Genomic DNA, 8,633 nt, shown 5'->3' on the forward strand with positions numbered 1-8,633 from the left:
TTATAGAAATAAAAAATATATATGTGTTTTGTTGAAATAAAATGCAGATTACGGTGATTACCTCAAAATGCAATGCAAATTTTGTTACTTTATATTGTAAAATATATATATAAATATATAAAAAGACCATACAAAATTTCACCAAATAGGATTTAGTTTGCAGAGCTTGATTAGTTGATTTAAAAAGAAAAAAATTAAAACAAAACCCATACATACAAAGTTAGCGGTTGCAGAGAGAGAGGGGGCAAGCTTGAAAGTTGAGAGATAGTGGGCCGCGGCTGAAGCTTGCGAACGGCGAACCCGAATTGGAATAGCGGGCGATGGAAACTGAAAGATATGGGTTTTGATTTTTTGAACAATCTGAAATGATATGCCGATATGGGTTTTGAACTTTTGATTCTTGCAAACAGATGGATAAGCTGAAATATATGGGTTTTGAACTTCTGATTCTTGTAGATTTTGTAGTTTACAGTTGCAGAGAGAAAGAGGGGGGGAAGTTCGAGAATGAGAATATAGATGGAGGCGATTGGGGAGGCTGAAATGATTTGCCCTAAAAATATTTTGTTTTTTTGGTGATCCATCATGGGCATATAAATTTTGAGCCTCTAAGCGACCGCCTTTGTCGCCTTGGGTCAGGACTCACCCTGAGCTTATTTGGCTTGGACTTTTAATTTAGTATGGTGTCTAAGTTGATTTGGATGGACTAATTCTATTAATATTTTTTGTTTTTTTTTTGAGAGGATTAAGTCCCACCCGAGCTACCTCGACATTTGTCCTTGGCTAGGACGTGATAATAGACAATTTTAAGTTCGTGTATACAATTTTAAGTTTGTGTATATAGTTGGATTAATGACGTCATTATTAATTGTTTGTGTATACCGCCAAAGATGGCAAGGGAAAGCCCTAGGATCTGTTTGTGTATTATTAAATAAATAAAAATTCATACCATATTATATGAAAAGATAAAATAAGAAATATATATATATATATATATATACAAATTTGTTCTCTTACTCCCTGGTGTGTAAGAAAATGCATGCACACCTGAAATATTAACCATCAAATTCTATTTGGCAGTTAAAAAGGTAGTTTATGTTTTTATATCCAACGGTGATGATTAAATTCATATATAAATTTCTTGCACACCAGTGAGTAGGTGAACAGTCCTCTCTATATATATATATATAATATTGTCTTACACAAGATAGGGAAAGAAACAATATCATGTAGCAGATTGAGAATAAAGAGTCAGGGAAAAAAAAAAAATTAATGGTAATAGTAATTATGCAAAGGTCAGTTTTCAAAAGTAATATGAGAAAGTGAATTAGTTAAATTTAGATAAGACAATTGAAGAGGAGAGAGTGACATTATTTCTTTCCTTTGTTTCTCCTTTTCTTTTGCTTCCCATTTTCTTCTCTTTTCTTTGTTTTCTTCGGTGCTGGTTTGTTTTGCTATGTCCATCGTTACTGGTTATTTGTGGTTTTGTATTCATTTGGGTTATGGGGTTATTTTCATCTGGTTGTGATGGAGTGTGATGCTGGTGTCTGATCTCTGGTTTTATATTCCGTTGGGTCGATTTTTCTCGTCTTTTGTTTGGTCGGTTCTTTGCCGACGGTGGTTGATGCTGGTTTTAGAGGTTCTTTTTTACTGCCAGTTCCATTTGGGTCAGTCTTTTATGATCTCTAGGTAGATTCCGGCCCTGAGGAGTAGGATTTGGGTTTCTCTGTGGGTTTTCTATGCTATTGGTTCTATTTGGATGGTGGTAGGGTTTCCTAGGACACTGTGTTTCTGGTTAGAGTGGCTACATGGGTGGTTGGGGACGCGTCTGTCTCCTTTTAGGGCTACGTGGTTGGCTGGATAGTGGTGGGCCCTGTTGGGTCAGTATCATATGTGGCTTTCTTTTCACCTTACGCCTCCACCTCTCAATTCTTTGGTTTGGTTTACAATGCTTCTTCCAGACGCTTTCTTTCATGACATCACCGTTTCGCCTTGGGATTGGGTTTTGTTGACTTGTGGTCTTCTACAGTCCATGTTCTATATTTTTCTAATCCATCCTTTCTTTCTAGGATGTTCCTATCTTGGGTTATTTAACTATGATTCTCTCTATTGTTTCTCTATCTTCCTCTTGTAGTCCCCTTGTCTCGTAAGAAAAGGTTGAGTGTGTTATTGTGTTATCTTTTTATCTCTTATGTTTTCATTGGGGTTATGGAGGTTACCCGGATTAATCAACTGCGTGGGCTTACGCTTATGTGGGAGGAGAAGGAACTAATGATCTTATCGACAACTGACACTACTCAGGGTGTGACTGTGTGTCGTACTAGTCTTTATGGCAAAGTTTGGGCTTCGAAAACCATCATTTTGGCAGGTGCTAAGTATACCTTTGGAAGGTTGTTTCGGAAGCTGTGGCCCAAAGAGCGTCAGAATGAGTTTTCGTCCACACGTCTTCTTGTCTACAAAGTTGCGAGAAATCTGTTTCAACTTATAATTCCAGATAGGTCGATTCGTCATCGGATTATTTAGGGTTGCCCATGGTTGTTTGATGGGCATTTGTTTATGCTTAAAGAGTGGGAGGATGGTTTGCTTTTATCTGAGTTGTCCTTTCAATTCTCACCTTTTTGGATTCACTTGTTGGATGTCCCTGCAAATTACCTATCTGAACAAGTTGGGTGCCGCATTGCTGATACTCTTGGCCAGTGTTTAAAAGTTGAGCTTCGGGATAAGGGGATGATGGAAAGTAAAGAAAATTTATTAATTGATAGTTGGGTTCTTCGCCTAAAGGTGGAGTTAGATGTGACTAAACCTCTTTGTCGGAACATGAGGCTAAAGGGGCCGTCGGATTTGGATTTATGGGTTTAAGTTCGCTATGAAAAGCTTCCGTCTTTGTGTTTTGCGTGTGGGATAATTGGGCATCATTGGAAGTCTTATTCTATTGGAGCTTCTTTTAACCCAACGGGGAGGTTGGAATATGGGCCTTGGTTAGGGGTGGAAGGATATCTCGGGAAGGATATTTGGAATCCGGAAGGTGATCGGGCTGATTCTATTGGAGTTGATTTTGGGAAGCATTGGCTTTATGTGGAGGGGGAGGATTATGATGGTGGGGTTGGTGGTAGCCATTGAGGTGGTATGTCTGGTCCGGTTCATTTGGATCCTTTGCCTGTTGTGGAAGGAGCGCTATCTACTATAGGTGGTATTCCTCTGGTGCCAGACGGGAATAGGACTGGTGACTACTCTAATGGTCCGGTTGGGGGTTCTCATAATGGCGTAAACGAGGGTGTGGGTCTTACGAAGTCTGATGAGCTTACTCAGGTGGTTGTTGGTGAGCCTGTTCAGGTTGATACAGGAGTGCAAGGCTCCCCATCTCAAAGTTTTGTTGCATCTGCGCATGTGGAAGAGCCCATTCAATGTGTGCCGTCTATGTCACAGGATCAAGGTGGTGTCTTGCCTTTACAGAGGTGGGATAAAATGGTCAAGTATGGCCGAAAAGGTAAAGGTGTGGCTACGTCCCGTAAAGGCCAGTCTTCAAATTCTTCGGCGTTGACTCATAGCCAAGGCTCTTCCCGGCAAGGTCTAGTCGTAAGCGTCTTCCAACCATGAATGGTTCTATCCATGGTTCGTCTAAGGTTGATGGGAAGAAGTCTAAGGTTTCAACGGGTCTTCCTCAGGACAGTTTGTGTAATGATCAGTTTTCATTTGGTACTACAGGTGTTGTTCCGCATGGTGCCTAGTATGGGAATTCTGGTTATTCAGACTCTTCTCCATCGCAATCTTTTGTGACGCAGTTGGCGCTTTTGGTTGGGAATGCTTAAACTCAATCTACTGAATCCCACTGATCTTTTGTTTTTCTGTCTTTGTGGTGCTTTTTTTTTATGGGTTTTGTTGGCTTGTATTCTGTTGGGTTGTTTTTGCTATGGTTTGTTTGTGCTTTGGTGTTTTCTTTGTAGATACCGTAGGCCTTGTTTTTGCCGGGGGAAAAAAAATGTTATATATATTTCTTGCTAGCTTACTTTTTCTTCACCCTTCGTGGTTATACTAGCTAGGACGTGACGGTGATAATTAAGGATCAATTTTAAATCTAAGATATGAACATCCCTTTTGAGGTGTCTATAATATTATTCTCTTGATTGTATTCCTTCTTCTTCTCTATAATATAGTTCTCTTGTTGGTGTTTAAAAAAAAAAAAAAAAAAAAAAAAATGAATGAAAGGTAAAAGGTAATTGGGTCCCTCAAAAATGTTGGAAATGGAGGCATTAAAAACATAAACTTTGGAAGAGATTTTGAATAGATTTCGCTAAGAAGTTTTGGCGGGTCTATAGACCAGCGCGTTCCTCTCTGCAAGGAGATGAACGTTGTATATTTACTTTCTCAAATCCGTTTCCGGGTGAATGAGAAATTAGCTCCAAAGTAAAGTGTAATAAAGTCTAAATGGGTTTACAAAATATGGGAAATGTTTATCCCACATCGGAAAATTATTAAAACCAATTTAAGTTTAAATAAGCCTAGTATGGGATTTGGGTTTGGGCTCAAGGGCACCCAAGTTTTTAAGAGGGGGAGGACCTAGGTAAGCTTGGATCCGAACCAACTACCACACACGCGCGCCGCCCGCCCAACCCGGTCCGGGCGGGGTGGAGCTTGATTGTGAAATATGTTTAATTTTTTATTAAACAAAACTGGGCTTATGTGATTGGATTTTACTTTTACTTTTTACTGGGCTTATTAAGATGGCCGAAGTGGGCTTGTTTGCTGGGCTTCATAATGAATTAAAACAGTTTTGGGTTTTAATTTAAATTAAAACCATAAAACAGTTTTTTGTGAACCATTATGAACTAATGGTTGCACCTTTTTGCAAAATAAACCACCAGCAGTTTTTCCTGAACCATTGTGAACCAATGGTTGTACCCATTCGAAAAAGGCACCATCTAGCCTATAAATACCCCTCCTTGGGTTCATTCCAAATCACACCAAAATTTAGAATTTTTCTCTTCTTCTGAATTTTTGTCTTCCTTATTCTCTCTTTAATTTGTGGGTTCAAGCCTTAGTATTTGGGTTCGAACCTTAGTCAGTCACTCCGAGTCCGAGTTCGAGTCAGAGAGTATTAAACCGACCCAGTTCGCCTATTCCTTTGGTTTGCAGTGCTACTACCGAAGGAAGACAAGTCGTTGTATCCTGGGAGATAGACGCCACTGAGTCCGTTAGCACCATAGCGGGGTGAATTTGTCTTAAGGACATAGAATTAAATTCTAACCTCGACTTTTAATCAGGTTCATTTATTTTATAGTTTTATTTGGTCATATTTTATATTATAATAAATTATATATTTATAGATTATTATTTTATAATAATAATTATATATATATACATTATATTTTCAAATAATATTTAAATAAATAATACTACAGTATATTGTATAATTAGACCGTAGTATTGGACAATAATCTTAAGACAGATACTGTTTATACTATAGTTTAATTATTTAAATATTGTTATTGTTTTATTTCTGTAATTTTGACTGTGGTCTATATATTTAATATATATCAGACAAATGGCAAGTATGAGTACTACTATGCCTAATGTTCCCGTCAGTCATGCAGAGAAGCCCGAAAAATTCAATGGGGCGGAGTTTAAAAGGTGGCAACAGAAAATGATGTTCTACCTTACAACTCTGAATCTAAGCAAGTATCTAACTGAGACTGCCCCAGTGCTAAATGAGAATGAGACTGACATTACCAAGCTAGGAGCTGTTGATACATAGAAAGCATGGAGACTTCCTATGCAAGAACTACATCCTCAATGGATTGGACAACACTTTGTATAATGTGTATAGTCCAATAAACACTGCTAAAGAGCTCTGGGAGTCACTAGACAAAAAGTATAAAACAAAGGATGCTGGCTTGAAGAAATTCGTGGTCGGACGATTTCTGGACTTCAGAATGATAGACTCCAAGATAATCATAAGCCAAGTGCGGGAGCTCCAGCTGATCCTACATGAGATACATGCTTAGAAGATGACATTGAGTTAATCCTTTCAAGTAGCTTCAATCATTGAAAAACTGCCACCTACTTGGAAAGATTTTAAAAATTACTTGAAGCATAAGCGCAAGGAAATGGAGCTCGAAGACCTTATTGTCAGGCTGAGAATTGAAGAAGATAACCATACATTTGAAAAGAAAGCCGAAAATTCTTCAATGGTGTCAAAGGCAAATGTAGTGGAGGCTGGACAAAAAAATAAGAAAAGGAAGCACTCTGGAGAAGGTCCCAACCAAGGAAACTACAAGAGGTTCACTGGGAAGTGCTTCATATGCAGTAAGCTAGGACACCGAGCTAAAGACTATCATAGCCGCAAAACACAACACAACCCCAAGAAAAAGACCACTGAGGTGCACATTGCTGAGGAAGATAAGTTGATAGTTGATGTGTCAAAGCTAAATCTTTCAGCTGTGGTTTCTGAAATCAACCTGGTGAGAAACAATAGAGAATGGTGGGTGAACACAGGAGCTACTCGTCATGTTTGTTCTGAAAAGAGGATGTTCACTACCTATGAAGCTACAGATAATGAAGAACAACTCTACATGGGGAACTCTTCTACTGTAATGAAAGATCAAGCTACTAATGACCTCAGGGAAAAAGCTCACTCTTAATAATATGCTGCATGTACTAGACATCAGGAAGAACTTAGTCTCTAGGTCACTTCTAAGCAAGAATGGGTTCAAACTGGTCTTTGTATCTGACAAGTTTGTGCTGACTAAGAATGGGGTGTATGTGGGCAAAGGATATCTAAGTAATGGACTATTTAAGTTCAATGTAACGACTGTTGTACCCAAAGCTATTAATAATAATAATAATAAAGCTAATACTTCTTCCGCTTATATGATTAAATCATTTGATGTGTGGCATGGTAGGTTAGGACATGTTAATTATGATACGATTTGTAAATTAATTAACATAGAGTCTATACCTAAATTTAGTATTGATTTAAATAAAAAATGTCAAACATGTGTAGAAGCAAAATTGACTAGATCCTCATTTCACTCTATAGAGCGAAGTATAGAACCTCTAGCATTAATTCATAGTGATATCTGTGACTTTAAATCTGTGCCAACTAGAGGTGGGAAAAAGTATTTCATTACTTTTATTGATGATTGCACAAGATACTGTTATGTATACTTGTTAAGAAGTAAAGATGAAGCCTTGGAAATATTTAAACATTACAAAAATGAGGTTGAGAATCAACTTGGCAAAAAAGATAAAGGTGTTTAGAAGTGATAGAGGTGGTGAATATGAAGTACCATTCGCTGACATTTGCTCAGAACATGGTATTATTCACCAAACTACCGCTCCTTATTCACCGCAACAGAACGGTGTTGCTAAACGCAAAAACTGTACCTTAAAAGAAATGATGAATGCTATGTTGATAAGTTCTGGTTTAACCCAGAATTTGTGGGGGGAAACTTTACTCTCTGCTAATTATGTTCTCAACAAAATACCTCAAAAGAAAACAAATGTGACACCTTATGAATTATGGAAAGGTCAAAAACCTTCCTATAAATTCTTAAAAGTGTGGGGGTGTTTAGCTAAGGTTGCGGTTCCTACTCCTAAGAAAGTTAAGATATGACCAAAAACCTTTTATAGTATTTTCATAGGCTATGCACAAAATAGTAGTGCATATCGTTTCCTTGTGCATAAATCAGACATTCCTGATATCCATGTCAATACAATTATTGAGTCAAGGAATGCTTATTTCTTTGAAGATATATTTCCATGTAAAAATCATGTTAAAAGAAATCATGATATTGCTAATAGCAACATACAAGAGAATATAGACCAAGAGTCTATAGATGGTGAAAATAAGGAAGAACTTAGATGTAGTAAAATAGATAGAACGTCTAAGTCATTTGGTCCTGATTTTCTAACATATATATTGGAGAATGAGCCACAAAGCTATAAGGAAGCTATGTCTTCTCCTGAAGCTCCTTTATGGAAAGAAGCTATAATTAGTGAAATTGAATCTATTATGCAAAATCATACTTGGGAGCTGGTGGATCTTCCTCTTGGAACTAAACCTTTAGGGTATAAGTGGATTTTCAAGAGGAAAATGAAGCCTGATGGTTCAATTGATAAATATAAAGCCCGACTTGTTGCTAAGGGATACAGGCCAAAGGAAGGCTTGGATTATTTTGATACATATTCACCAATCACAAGAATAACATTCATTAGATTGTTACTACGTATTGCAGCATTGCAAAATTTAGAAATACATCAAATGGATGTTAAGACTGCATTCTTGAATGGTGAATTAGATGAGGAAATCTATATGGAACAACCTGAAGGTTTTATAGTTCCAGGAAAAGAAAAGAAGGTGTGTAAGCTTGTAATATCCTTATATGGATTGAAACAAGCACCTAAACAATGGCATGAAAAATTTGACAAAGTGATGTTGTTAAATGATTTTAGAATTAATGAGTGTGATAAATGTGTTTATGTGAAAAACACTTAAAATGGATATGTCATTGTGTGCCTATATGTGAATGATATGCTAATAATGGGTAGTAATGATGTTATAATCAAAACTACTAAAAAGATGTTGACCAAAAATTTTGATATGAAAGATTTAGGCATAGCTGATGTCATACTAGGAA

The sequence above is a fragment of the Cornus florida genome, unplaced genomic scaffold (assembly GCF_030987335.1).
Source record: "Cornus florida cultivar Cherokee Brave unplaced genomic scaffold, ASM3098733v1 CherokeeBrave_3.0.0_Hap2_Chr03, whole genome shotgun sequence".
NCBI lineage: Eukaryota > Viridiplantae > Streptophyta > Magnoliopsida > Cornales > Cornaceae > Cornus > Cornus florida.